The sequence below is a fragment of the Pristis pectinata genome, chromosome 2 (genome assembly GCF_009764475.1).
Source record: "Pristis pectinata isolate sPriPec2 chromosome 2, sPriPec2.1.pri, whole genome shotgun sequence".
Classification (NCBI taxonomy): Eukaryota; Metazoa; Chordata; class Chondrichthyes; order Rhinopristiformes; family Pristidae; genus Pristis; species Pristis pectinata.
The window spans coordinates 124950634-124964380 of record NC_067406.1 but is presented as its reverse complement, the minus strand read 5'-3'; positions in this window follow the sequence as shown (position 1 = coordinate 124964380).

Genomic DNA, 13747 nt, shown 5'->3' with positions numbered 1-13747 from the left:
GACGCAGGTTCAATCCTAATCTCTGGTGCTCTCTGTATGGAGTTTGCATGTTCTCCCTATGATTGCATGGGTTTCCTCCAACATTCCAAAGATGTGCAAGTTGGTTGGTCATTTGGCTGTTGTAAATTGCCCCTTATGTGGTGAAAGGTAGAATTTGGGGGGAGTTGATGGGAATGTGGGGAGAATTAAATTGGATTAGTTTAATATCAATGTAAGTGGATGATTGATGGTCAACTGGATTTGCTGGGCTGAAGGGCCTGTTTCTGTGACCAGTTAACCTACTTACCCATATCTTTGGGATATGGAAGGAAACTAGAACACCCATGCAATCAAAGGGAGAATGTACAAACTCCACACAGACAGAACTTTCAAACAAAAGTTAATTCCTTTTTTATAAATTTGTACCAGAATAATTTTGTCAATGCCAAATTGTTAAGTGTCCTCCTCATTTATTAGCAAGTATTGATGCTAATGATAGATGTAACATTGACCTCATCACAAATAATGGTTGATAAATGAGGAATAAGTGGCTTATATTGCAGCTTGCAGAAATCATGTTGTGCTTAAATGATTCAATTAAATTTAACAAGGAAATTATAGACATCCATAATTTCTCAGAGGTGGTCACAACACTTCTAGTGACTTCTGCATATTAGACAAACTGTCAGCAAGCTGTGGAAATGGTGGGGCTATGGGAAACTAAATGTAAAATGAAGAACAGACAATTGAAATTTTAGGGATAACACCAATGAATAAGGAAGCATTGTGAAAATTCTATTAAGTATTGGATGGCCCACAGTTGGGCCATTATAAGAGTAACAGAGCTAAGAAAAAGACAGAACAAGAGCTGATATGATAGCAGAAATAAGTCGTATAACAATTAGGAAAGCTAAGAGACTGGAGTTTTCATTGCTGAAACAAAAAAAAGTTAAGAGGGAAATCTAGTGAAGGTTTTCAAAGCTATGAAAGGTTTAAATGTATAAATAATAGATTGGTTCACCAGTTGAAATAGTTCACAGCAACAGACAATAAGGTTTTCATTTTGTCACTGTGGCCCACTTTGAACTTCAGGCCACTTGTGAAAGTCAGAGAAATGCGCACTGGGTTGTTGATACTAAACCGATACAATAGCGCTGGCTGTCAGTTGTGCCCATCTCCACATACTCAGATCCATGGACTTCACAGGATCAGAGACCCCCAGATGAGTACAACTGTCAGCTGGTTTTTGCATACTGTCACGAACCAGCAACAAAAGAAACACACTGAGCATGATTCAGTGTTAAAACTATTTTATTAATCACTACTTATGATAATATGTAAAATAAAAGTAAAAATGTTAGTATGTTAGAAATTCAAAAATGTTAAACCTTGAACATTAACCCCAAAAACTAAACTCTTCGTGTGTGTGTGTGTGTGTGGCAAAGTCCCAAACTCCAAGTCCAGGAATGGTTCTTAAAGTTCAGTTCTGCAAGCCATAAAGTGAAACATGAGCAAAGGCTTCTTCAACAACCACTGTTGTCTGAAGATAAGATGTAGATGTAGAGAACATAGAGAGAGTAATTACGAAATCCAAATGTTCCACGATGGAACCCAAATGACACTTCAGTGTTTACTCGGTAGTGACTTCCTCACCCCGAAAAGCATCTGAATCGTGGTCGTCCACACAAATACCTGTTTCCTTCTACAGGTCAGCACAAAGTGAACTCCACCGGATTACTTCCAATTTCCATACATGGATGTCAGTGGCAGACACAGTTATTGTTTCTCATCCATCGACAGAGAAAACTAGCAGGCTGGTGTCTCTCTCCCTTCTCTCTCTCTCTCTCTTCTTCTTCTTCTTCTTCTTCTTCTTCTGACTTCTTCAACAATGTCATTACGTCCTTTACCTTCTATTGACGTAAGCATGCCCCACACACACACACACTCTATCTTAAAGGGACATTCACTGAGTCCATAACAATACACTTTTAGTGCTAGCAAGCAAGGACCAATCATATTGAGCCACCATGTCACATAATCATTTCCGCACTGTATTTTATTAAATGCCTCAAGGTTGTGATGAGGTATCAGAACATTTTTGGATTATAATCATGAAATTTTCTTAAAAACTATATTGCATTGAAAAAGTACAAGATGTAAATGTATTCTGAAGCCAAAGTTTGAAAGCCAAATCCATGCTGGGTAACCTTGACTTTGGATGACAGTGTGAAAATGGTGATGTTGAATTGGCAACCTGCTCTACATCTCTCCCAATCATTATTTCCATTAACTTCACTATGTCATGATGTGTTTTTTCGACACAACAACACCTCCAGAGCAACTGGACCCACCGTTTAAGGTGCCCACATTATTGTTGATGTACACTTCTCTCATCAATTCACATCTTTAAACATTTTAATTGACCAGCTCGACATTTACATAAAACCATTGACAATTATTACAATTAAAATGATCCCTTCCAAATCATAAAATAAATAGCCTAGATAATAATAGCATCTATTTTATAGACTGGAATCGAGCCATTAAGATATAAAATAAATTTTGAACTTCACTATGAAAAAGTAGAGCATTTGCTTTTGCCGAATTCTACGCGCTGCTTTCCACGCCATTAAAAAAGAAATGTGTTATTGACGAACCTTGAGGGTCCAAACGGCCTCGCTGGTATTTTAAATTCACCAAGACAGCTACTTTAGAAAAATAATTAGTGGTGTTTCCTGCTAATCTGCTACTGCACCGTAACCTTGTTTCCCCCGCTCTTTAAGTGTTTGCCTTCCGAGGTTAATGCGGTTAAGGCACTGAAAGTGTTAGGGAATGGATTTCCTGTGTGCGAGAGCTTGGATACCTATTGTTTTTCGATAAGTAATAATAATTGAAATAAATAGAACACAGGTAAGTTTGGATGCAAAGCTGACCTCAACTGCTTTCCTGGACTCCGTCTAATTAGGAAAGGTCCTGCTGTTGTATAACTGTCTGACACCACAGCGTACTGTTTAACCAACATTAGCACAATGTCTACGCAAAGAGGCTCGCACTCATGGTTCCCCCGTGAAGAACGCAGCCAGAGGGGACGTGCCATAAAATAAATGGGAAAATAAGCCAGAGTCCCTTTACTGGCAGTGATTTGTGTTATGAACACTCACTTTACTTCAAATTCAGCAACACAAAAATAACTCCTTTCCCTGCCGAATGCATTTTAACCTTCCGAATCCACGGGGATGTCCCCTATTTATTTTTCGCTGTCCGCATGTGATGTACAAAACTACAGTTTAGACTCACATCACCTCATAGCTTGCCGCAAATAATAAATTTTATTTTAGTATTTTGATGTTGTATCAAATAGGGAAAGAAGGTGCATGAAATATCCTTCCTCTTATTTCTGCTGAATACTTTTTCGTTATTAAAACAGAAAATGTTAAGACTATCACTGGGAGCACTGATTTGGAAGACTTACTCAGCTTGACAGTCTGAAGAAACTGAATTAATATTAGTTGCTACAGTCATTAACCCCAAGTGCTTCAGTGATCTCATTTCATTTGCGGGTATATTAATTTAGCTCCTTTACTGTGGTGCAAGTTCAACATGAACAAAGTTCCTTTGAAGATGTCATCACCAGTTGCAGTTTAAACCATATTTTCCAAATTAACAGGCACAGATATCAAAACATAAGGACATTACTGTCATCAAACAGGGTTTTGTTTTGAAGTGTATTGGTGGGGAGACTATTATATTGTCCATCCTATTTTAATTTCTTTTTATGTTGCTCTGTATGATACAGGGAGATAACCTGCTCCCAGATCTCTGCCGGTGTCTAGATGACAGCAGATTTCAATGTCTAATCTTTGTTCTTCGCCCCTCAAATACAGAGGAGTGGTAACACAATTACATATCTATGGATCATCAGACTTAACATCCTTCAACATGCTGCAAATTGTTTGCAGTTTAGCTAGATTACCAAGGCCTAGTATGCAAAACACCCTTTTAAAAAAAATGAATCCCCTTCCAAGTCATGTATTAATTACTACCAAAGCCTTTTGAATATTCACCCAGCAGAGCTGTAAATGTTTTTAATATGTTAGTCACTAAGGCTAGCAGTTGCCATGTTTCCTTTTAGTTCAGAGTGTACAGCAGCAACTTTGTCATGATTACCAATAGTTTTGCCCAGTGAGCAGTAGACAAAAATTGTGTTCCCTTCAGGAAGAATTCAACACACCTAAATGTGTCTTCACCCATTTCAAAATAAAGACTGTAGACAATGATTTTTCTTTCCCAAATAGCTGCTAACTAGCAGGATCTGCCCACTGGGAGAATCAGCCTGAGCTAAATCAGTAAAGCACAATTATTGAACTGAGACCAAGCATTTCTGCCCATTTTGTATTCAATCATCCCTTTTCTTTCCTAAAGGAGCAGACTTATTTTGGGATACAGCTCCTGGAATGGGGGTTGGGTAGTCTTCCAGAGTTTTGTCAAAGAAGCCATTTTTTACTTGTCAGTACTAGAAATGAATACCAGTCAGCTATTTTGTCAACCATTAAGAATGCAAGGAAGTGACTTGTGCTAGTTCTAAAGTAGGAATTTAGTATGCATGAACAATACTGTATAGAGAACCACGTACTGTGAAAAAACCATATAATTGTTTGTGTCAGTATGTATGCACACATATTACTCTGGATATTACTGAATATGTTCTCTAACACTACCTGTACTTTCACAAGTTTAAATTGGATTCAGCTTAAAATGACATCATTTCAAACTTTGATTCACTGACTAACAATGACCTTACTTGAAATTTTCCCTCACAGATGAAAGGAAGTGTATGAATCTGGACTGGACCATGTTGTGAATGTAACATTGACACTGAAATTGTCAGATCTTTTGTGCTAAATGGAGTGTTTCACTGCAGCAAATACAAAGAATTTTGTGGCAAGGAATGCATATGTAAATGTCTGTTTTTAATAAAATCTTTTGTTGTCGGCGTGTTTCCAATCATTTTGAAACCCTGCTTTCCACTAGCTAATAGAAAGTTAAAGAACACTACAGTTTTAATGCTGGCTTTCAATATGAGCAATGCAGCATAAGAAAATATTGAGCACCTCAGCCATTAATATTACAAAGCAAAAGATAGATGCAATATTCTTTTCCTGAAGCATACTGAAGTGGCTTTGTCTAATAAGTATGTATTGCTGCATGCCCTTTACTCACTGCCCCATCTGTTTTGCCTATGCTGCTTTGACCTGCAGTCGTGCCTTGACTTCTTAGTTAATATTCTCTGTTAACTGATCTGCTCTATTGTTGCATACAGCACTTGCATAATTGTTCAAAAACAGCTGCAAGGATTCAGCTAGATGCAGCTGTTTAAGATTTCATTTGTACAATGAAGAATCATTGCTGGATTTCTTTTTTTAAAAAAGTCTGTTTGTCATTTTAAAGGAGTAAAGGATGCCCTATTAGAGAGATCCAGGTCATGGTTCAATCCTGACCTGCTGACCCAAGTCATGGTGAAAGAGATTAGTCAGGAAGACAAAAAGTCAAGGGATGACAGTGTTGCAACATGAATGAATAGCAGAAGAGGCGGACACTTCGCCAGAATATAGTAAAGGAGCGACCCCACTGTTTGCATGTTAAATAATTTTTGACATCAATTGTTCCAATGAGTTGATTGAGCTAAAGGGTAAATTAAATTTGCATGGTACAAGCCAAATAAAAAGCTTCCAGCCAGATATTTTAGGTTTCAAATTTTCCAGGTCAAGGCAATTAAACAGCTTCAAGGACTACAGCATTTTTAACAACCTTCATAGGATGTAATTTAATACTTGTTTATCCTGCTATATCATACTGTGGAATGTTTATATAGCAAGCTCTAGCCAGCACAGCTGTGAAATAATATTACCAAAAGACTGCAGTACTGAATCAGAATACTTAGTAACAGCCACGTCTTTGAATAATTTGAAAAAATGGTATTATTTCAGTTGTAAATAAAATCTCATTTAATGAGGCATAGAAAATACTAATGATGAACATACAAAGCTGACCTAAATTTCATCTTGCACATCATATTTACTGTAGAAATTATATTACTTATGCTGATATGCACAAAAGACATTTTTTCCTAAATATGAAACATCAATACAATTGTTATTTGAGCAATTACTATGACATTTAATATTTTATAAGGGAGCTATTAGAGGAGGCTTGGAAAGACATTTTAACAGACAAGCAAAGATGTTTTTTAATTGTGCCTCAGATGTTTTGAAATTACAATAGTGATTATTCCTTAACATTTTACTTGATAAGAACAATATACAATGTTAAATGGAATGATAGAGATAAAGTGATTCCTGGATCCAGTCTACACTTTGTACAATTTTCAGATGAAGATCAAATCACTTAGTCAAAGATAGCAAGCAACCTTTGGCTCTGTCAAAGTGGACAACAGTACTATGTTTTTTCTATTCCAACAACAACTTATATTTAGAACACTGAAATGCTCCAAGGTATTCTGCAGGAGAGTTAGCAGTCAAAATTTGATACTGAACTGTATATTAGGGCAAAAGCTTGGTCAAAGTTTTCAGGTTTAAGGGGGGTACTGAAGGAAAGATGGTCAGAAAAGATGGGTAGTTTAGAGAGGAATTTCAAAGTTTTAGGTTTTTTTTCAGGTGAGGACTTGTCCTCTGATGGTGTGTTGTTTAAATCTGAGCACACTCAAGAGGCCAGAATTGGAGATGTGCAGATATCTCGATGGATAGTGGGCAAATCAAGGTACGGAGAAAAGGACGGGCAAGCCCCTAGAAGAGATGGCAAACACAGACAAGAATTTTTAAATTAATAATGAAATCAAACAACTATTGCAATACTTAGAAGTATAGGAAAATAGGATCAGGCAAAGGCCATTTGGCATTTCAACTCTGCTGCACAATTCAATATGATCATCTATCTCAATACTATATGTGGTGGCAAATTCCACAGGTTCATTGCCTGTCGAGTGAAGAAACTTCTCCTCATGTCACTCATGTGTGGTAACCTGTATCCTGAGACTGTTCCAGACTGTATCCTGAGACCCCTTGTTCTAGACCTCCCCCAACACAAGCCAGAAAACATGCTTCTCACATCCAATCTGTCTAGACCAGCCAGCATTTTGTAAATTTCAGTTGGATCCCCTCTCATTCTTCTAAACTCTGGTGAATACAAACCTTGTCGACCTAATCCCTCCTCATATAACAGTCCTGTCATTCCAGGAATCAGTCTGGTGGCTCTTTGCCATGCTCCCTCTTTGGCATGTATATCTTAGATAAGGAGACCAAAACAGAACAATTTCTCCAAGTATGGTCTCACCAATGCCCTGTATAATTGTAGCAAGGCATCCTTGCTCCTATACTAAAATCCTCTTCCTATGAAGGACAACATATCATTTGCTTTCTTAAGTACTTGCTGCAATAACTGTACTGAAAGTTTGCAGATATTGAAGCATTTATGGAATCACCTTTGGGTCGCTGAGAGTTGTTTAAATTTGCATATTATTACTTAGAAAATGTTCATTCAAGTGCTTCCCAATCAATGCGTTCTTAAATTTACCATGTTCTGCTAATGGTACATAATTTGTGGTCAGTTTGAATAAGACAGAACAATAGACTAATGCTTTCAGTTTTGGTAAGTGCATGTCAATTGTTCAATACTACCAACAGTTGCTCAGAAAAATGACCCAGCATTGATTTATAGTTGAATGGATTGGAATTGGATGTATTTACTTACAGTTTCCCCTTTAGTGCCTAGAAATTAGATCATATTGCTGCTTTTTTCAGAACTATGTGAATATGAATTGATTTTACCCGGAGTGGAATGCAATTGCGACCATGTCCAGGTTGCTGAATTGGCACAGGTGCAATGCAGAAATATGTTTCAATGTTCTAAAAACAGAGCTAATGAATGTCTATGTATATGTTCAGCAATATGAATTTAAATAATGTCCAAGTTTGAAACACAGTTATATATTTTGTATAACTGATAAAATCAATAAAAGTTCAACAAGTGCAAGTGCAGTGGTTTTGTATCTGTGTATTGCAAGGGCATAACTGTGTAAAGTTCTTTGTTGAACATCGAGCTCATAGAAAGACTTGCAATGAAATTGTTGAAAAGAATTCTTTAAAAAAGAATAATTATCTAATGGAACTGGTCTAGATTAACTATTTTTGTTCGATATTAGCATGGTTATAGGATTGTTAGCCACAAGAAATTCTCGTACTACGGACATGTAGTTTTATTCAATATCTCTGTATATCACAACAGTGATTTGAGCCAAATATAATGTCTACTTGTGCTTTCTCTTGATTACTATATATAGTATAATCTGTAAGCTTGGGACATCTATTTGAAAATAACCATTATAAATTGGATCAGCCAGATATCCTGGGACTGGTTACATCTTCTGCAGGATTTCCTTCTGTTTTATTTCACCTTCACTGTGGATTGTACCTAATTCTGAAACCCTGCTAGTGGCTTGTGATTCAATTTATTTTCTGTTTGTTGGATTTCCAAGTTCATTCCCATCCGAGGTTCTTCTTTGATTGCGGGAACAATACTCTGATTCAGGAATCTGTTTGTTAGCAGCAGATGGCTGCTGTCATGGCTGAGTAGCTGGGAGATTCCAACTAAATTTGGGATATTAGTGCCCTACACACTCCCTCTGGCCCTTCCCCTGTGAAGTTTTGAAGTGTGGGGAGAGATGGGGGTTTTCTTTTCATCAGCTCATAATTATCTGGTGTGCTGTTGGAAAGAGGTGCAGCATCACCTGGTCTAGTTCACAGCTTTGGGAAATTCCTTACTTAGATTTCACTGTGCCAGATCCCAGAGACTGAAGGGTTTCTCCGTGCTGTGGATACAAAGTGAAATGTGCTCCTTTCCTTTAAGAATGTTTTATTTCAGCCAGTGTTGTTGGGTTTTGACATGAGTGTCCTACTTTTAAGTTGTTTAATGAAGATTATTTGTATTTCAAGATTTATGGAAGTCTATGGTTACATGATGATTGAGATTGTCAAGAAATGGCTGGAAAATCAGTCTCTTCATGTTTCATTGTACTTGACCACAGGGGTTATTTTGCTTGCTTATTTTATCAGCCAGGATGCAGACCATGATAGTAACTTAAGGGTAATGTATTTCAGTTTATAATGCTGTTCAGGTGGTCTGACGTTGAGCATGCTTTATGAGGACAAAGTTGTAAACTTGTGGCCACCAAGTATTAACTGCTTGAAAACAATATGTTACAGTCTCATTTGTTATATTAAATAAAGTTTTCAGGAAATTTGTACAGATCTATTTTAATAAAATTCAGAATATTTTACAAAATATCATTCTCCATTATGCCATTATGAAAAGACCATGTATCAGTTGTGGCTCAGTGGCAATACTCCTGCCTGAATTATAAAGTTGTTGATTCAAGTATGATTCCAGTGGTGTGTACACAAAATATTGGTAAGATCAGTTCAGTATTGAGGGATGACCCAGATTTCAGATGGATGTTAAAGCAGGGGCCCATTTGCTCTCTAAAGTAGTGTTACGGACTCAGTGAAAGTCCCTTTAAGATAGAGAGTGTGTGTGTATGTGTGTGTGGGGCGTGCTTACGTCAATAGAAGACAAAGGACGTAATGATGTTGTTGAAGAGGTTAGAAGAAGAAGAAGGAGAGAGAGAGAGAAGGGAAAGAGACACCAGCTTGCTTGTTTTCTCTATCGATGGATGAGAAACAATAACTGTGTTTGCCACTGAAATCCATGTATGGAAGTTGGAAGTAATCCGGTGGAGTTCACTTTGTTGCTGACCTGTAGAGGGAAACAGGTATTTGTGTGTGGACGACCACGGTTCGGATGCTTTCGGGGTGAGGAAGTCACTACCGAGTAAACACTGAAGTGTCGTTTGGGTTCCATCGTGGAACATTTGGATTTCGTATGTACTCTCTCTATGTTTTTCTACATCTACATCTTATCTTCAGACAACGGTGGTTGTTGAAGAAGCCCTTGCTCATGTTTCACCTTATGGCTTGCGGAACTGAACTTTAAGAACCATTCTGGAACTGGGAGTTTTGGACTTTGTCACACACACACACGACGAGTTTAGTTTTGGGGTTAACGTTCGAGGTTTAACATTTTTGAATTCTAACATACTAACATTTTTACTTTTATTTTACGTATTATCATAAGTAGTGATTAATAAAATAGTTTTTAACACTGAATTATGCTTAGTGTGTTTCTTTTGTTGCTGGTTTGTGACAGTAGTCATAAATAATCCCCTCTCACTATGTGAAGAGGAGGGAAGTTCTTCCTGATGTCCAGCCAATATGTACCTTAATCAAAATCCTAAAAGCAGATTATCTGGTCATTATAACATCACGATACGTGGGGCCAAGCTACATACAAATTAGCTGCCCTGTTTCCTACATCACAAAGGTGACTACACTTCAGTAAAACTTCACTGGTTGGAAATCTCTTTGTTGATTATGAATCATGAAAGATATCATGTAAATACAATTTTGTCCTTTTCCCAATAAACTTATCAAGAAATTCAGCTAAAAAGAATGGGAAAAATTGTTAGAATTTCAACTGACCTGTCATAGATATTTGGGAAGTGCTGCTGCAAGAAGCAGAGGTACTTGAGAGGTAATTGCTGCAGTGAGTTCAAAAGTTAGATGTAGCTCCAAAAGCTTCAAATCCAGCCCACACAGGGAGGATAAAAACTTCCATCTGTATGCTAACTGTAGGGGTCCAACTTATGCTGTGCCTGGAAAATCTCACTTCAGTTGCTGGAATTCATCACCCAAACTATATCAGGAGAAGACTGATGCAGAAAATAGAAAATTATCATCTTGGTGCGGTATGGAATGTTCTTTTAAAGTTCAGAATGGATCAAAATGTTGGGACAGCATAGTGGGAACTCAGCTTTCTATCCAGCCTTATATTATTTTATTGTTCATGAATGAGTGTTTCATGCTTATACAATGCACTTTGAAAACCCTAAGAATGGTTCTGTTTCACATCTTTGTGAATCCCTGTTATATAGTTGCAAAAGGAATGTATGGCTATGTTTACCATTTTAAGATGGCTTCTGTAATTCCCTCCTATCTAAGTTTTCTGTTGTCTTTGTGAAAGAAAGAGTCACAAATGGTCTGCTTTTGATTTTGAAGAAGGGAGTCTGCTGCACAATCCCTCATCGTTCCAACTAATTGACCAGATATCTTAGGCCTGTGCTATCTTGATATGACACAACAAGACAAGACGCTATCATTATTCCTGAAAGCAGAACCAACAAAGTAAGCTTTGTCTTTCAAGAAGCCAGCCAGATGTATAGTGTGTCATAGTCAGCATCCTTTGGTTAAAACAGATGTGGGGTGCTACTTCCAATCAACACCATATGGAAGCCGTCTCTGCCAGTGTACTTTCCTTCTGATTCTTGATTGATAATATGCTGGTAGAAGCTGTCAGAAGCTGGGACTAAATATAGTATACTTACCCTACTTCTTGAGTTCAGTTCTTGCAGTTGCGCCACATATTGACATGTGTGATGCAATATTCCACAAGAACAATGACAAGTGCTTGAAGAAAAAGCAGTGCAACTAATCTTTGTCATCTTGTGTTAGGAACATCAGTTTTTAAACAATAAACTGTTTGTATTCCTACTTGTTTAATTTGAAGATTGAAATTTGCTTCAGTATAAATTTATCACAGAATAAATCTTTTTGTTTAAGTTCAAGGCGCAGGTCCCAAAGTGTGTTTTTTTTTTGTTGGTTTGAATAGATCAGGAATATAAGGTTATTAAACCATATTATTTTCAGTAAACATGTTCCTGGTGCAGAAGGATTTGTTTCTCAGTTGTTCTATGGCAATGTTATTTCAAAAATCTCACGTGTAGGTCAAGTGTCAGCTCATGTGTAGAAGCCTATGGATATCTACTTCTGCACAGAGGAACAAGGAATGGTGTTAGAAAGGAGCCCAAGTTGTTTCAAAAATTTAACAATGAAACAATGAACGTTTAAGCTGAAACTTTGTCAGGATGTTCCATAGATCAAATCTATGAAATCTCATCTTTATGTTTTAAGTAACTTTCTCATTAAACTGGTCATGAAAACTGAACAATGTCAGTATAGCATAAAATGAGGTATTGAGCAAAAAATGTCAAAGTAAGTACAGAGGTGATAATAAATTTGCATCAAATTTTGGATAGATAATAATTAGACTAGTGTGACTAGTTCAGGATGCCAAATTATGAAATGAATATAAGGTCAGGTATTGGACAGGGTGCAGTAAAGGATTTTGAAGGATGGTACTATCAATGTAAGGCTGTACTCAAAGAAACAAAAAGATTGAAAAATGGAAAGCTAAGGGTAACTGAACAAAAGTCTTTAAAATTAGGAAAAGTTTTGACAGAGTGGAGGCAAACATTGTAATTCAATGCAAAGAATACAACTAAATTATAGTATAGCTACCAAATAATCAAATAGAGAACTCAGAGATTTCTTCTTTACCAGAGAATGATGAGAATTTGCTTTCATAGGGCGGGGTTGTGGCAAATATTACAGATACATTTAAACAGAGCCTAGAATATATTGGAGAAGGGAATGGATAAGAAAATTTAGGTAAGGAAAGACCAAAACTCAAATGGGGCATAACTACCAACATGAATTGTTTAGACGGAATGATCAAACTATGTGTTTGATGTAATTTTATGCGGAATTACTCCATTACTCCAAGAATACATCTCAATATGGTAGCTGAAGGGCACCCTGCTGCACCAGCACAGCATTTCCTTGCAATACTCTCATAGCTTATCATGATTGCAAAATCAGTACCAATCATTTAGATTTATTCCAGTTTTTAATGCTTATTAGGGTCAATGTTGAAATAATGCGAGCACATCCCAGTTCTAATAACAATTCTTAAAACAAGTATTGCTATCAGGAAATTCTGGTTTATAAATAATGGTCTGAATTGAGCTGGACCCCACCCACTACTTATGGCCATCCCACCCCCAGTCTAGTTCCATTACCACCCTAACCTTCTGCAGTCACACTGCTCCAAATGACCTTAAAATCTTACTATTGCGGTCATTCTGAGAAGTGGAGATAGCCACACGTGCTGAGGAAATCTCATCTTACACAACCTGAGGCTTCACCACATATGATCCTAATGAACTCTGACCATTCATACTGGCAAAATGCCTCTATTTCTGAAGGTCTCTGATGAGAGAAATGGAAATGTTCTAAGAAATGATTTCAAAAGATTCAAAAATAATATATCTATATAAAGCCCATCGAAGTACATTTAATTAATTAGATAAAATATAAGTACACAGTGAGATAAAGAAAAATAAAGTTATCTTTTTAGTGAAGGTCAACAACCCCCATTTAAATGAATGCAGCAACACTAGATGTGCTAGCTTTGGCTGCTGTAAAGCTGAGGGGCCAGATTAGAAGTGCATCTAACCTCTCAATGCAGTAATTTAGAAGCACCCCTGAAATGAATGGTGACTCCAGAGGCAGAATATTCTGGCCCGATAAGCTAGCTGCACACTATATAATATTTGGAAAATTGATTGCTATGTAAAAATTTCAGATATGATTTAAACAAAACAATGTGTTTTGCAGTTTTTTTGGATGCAACTCATACACCGTTTTCAGGCAAATAGATGATCTGCCAGTTGTAAAACTCACCCATTTTGCTTTCCGCAGAAATTAATGGATTGACAATTAGGCATGTCCTATAACTGGTG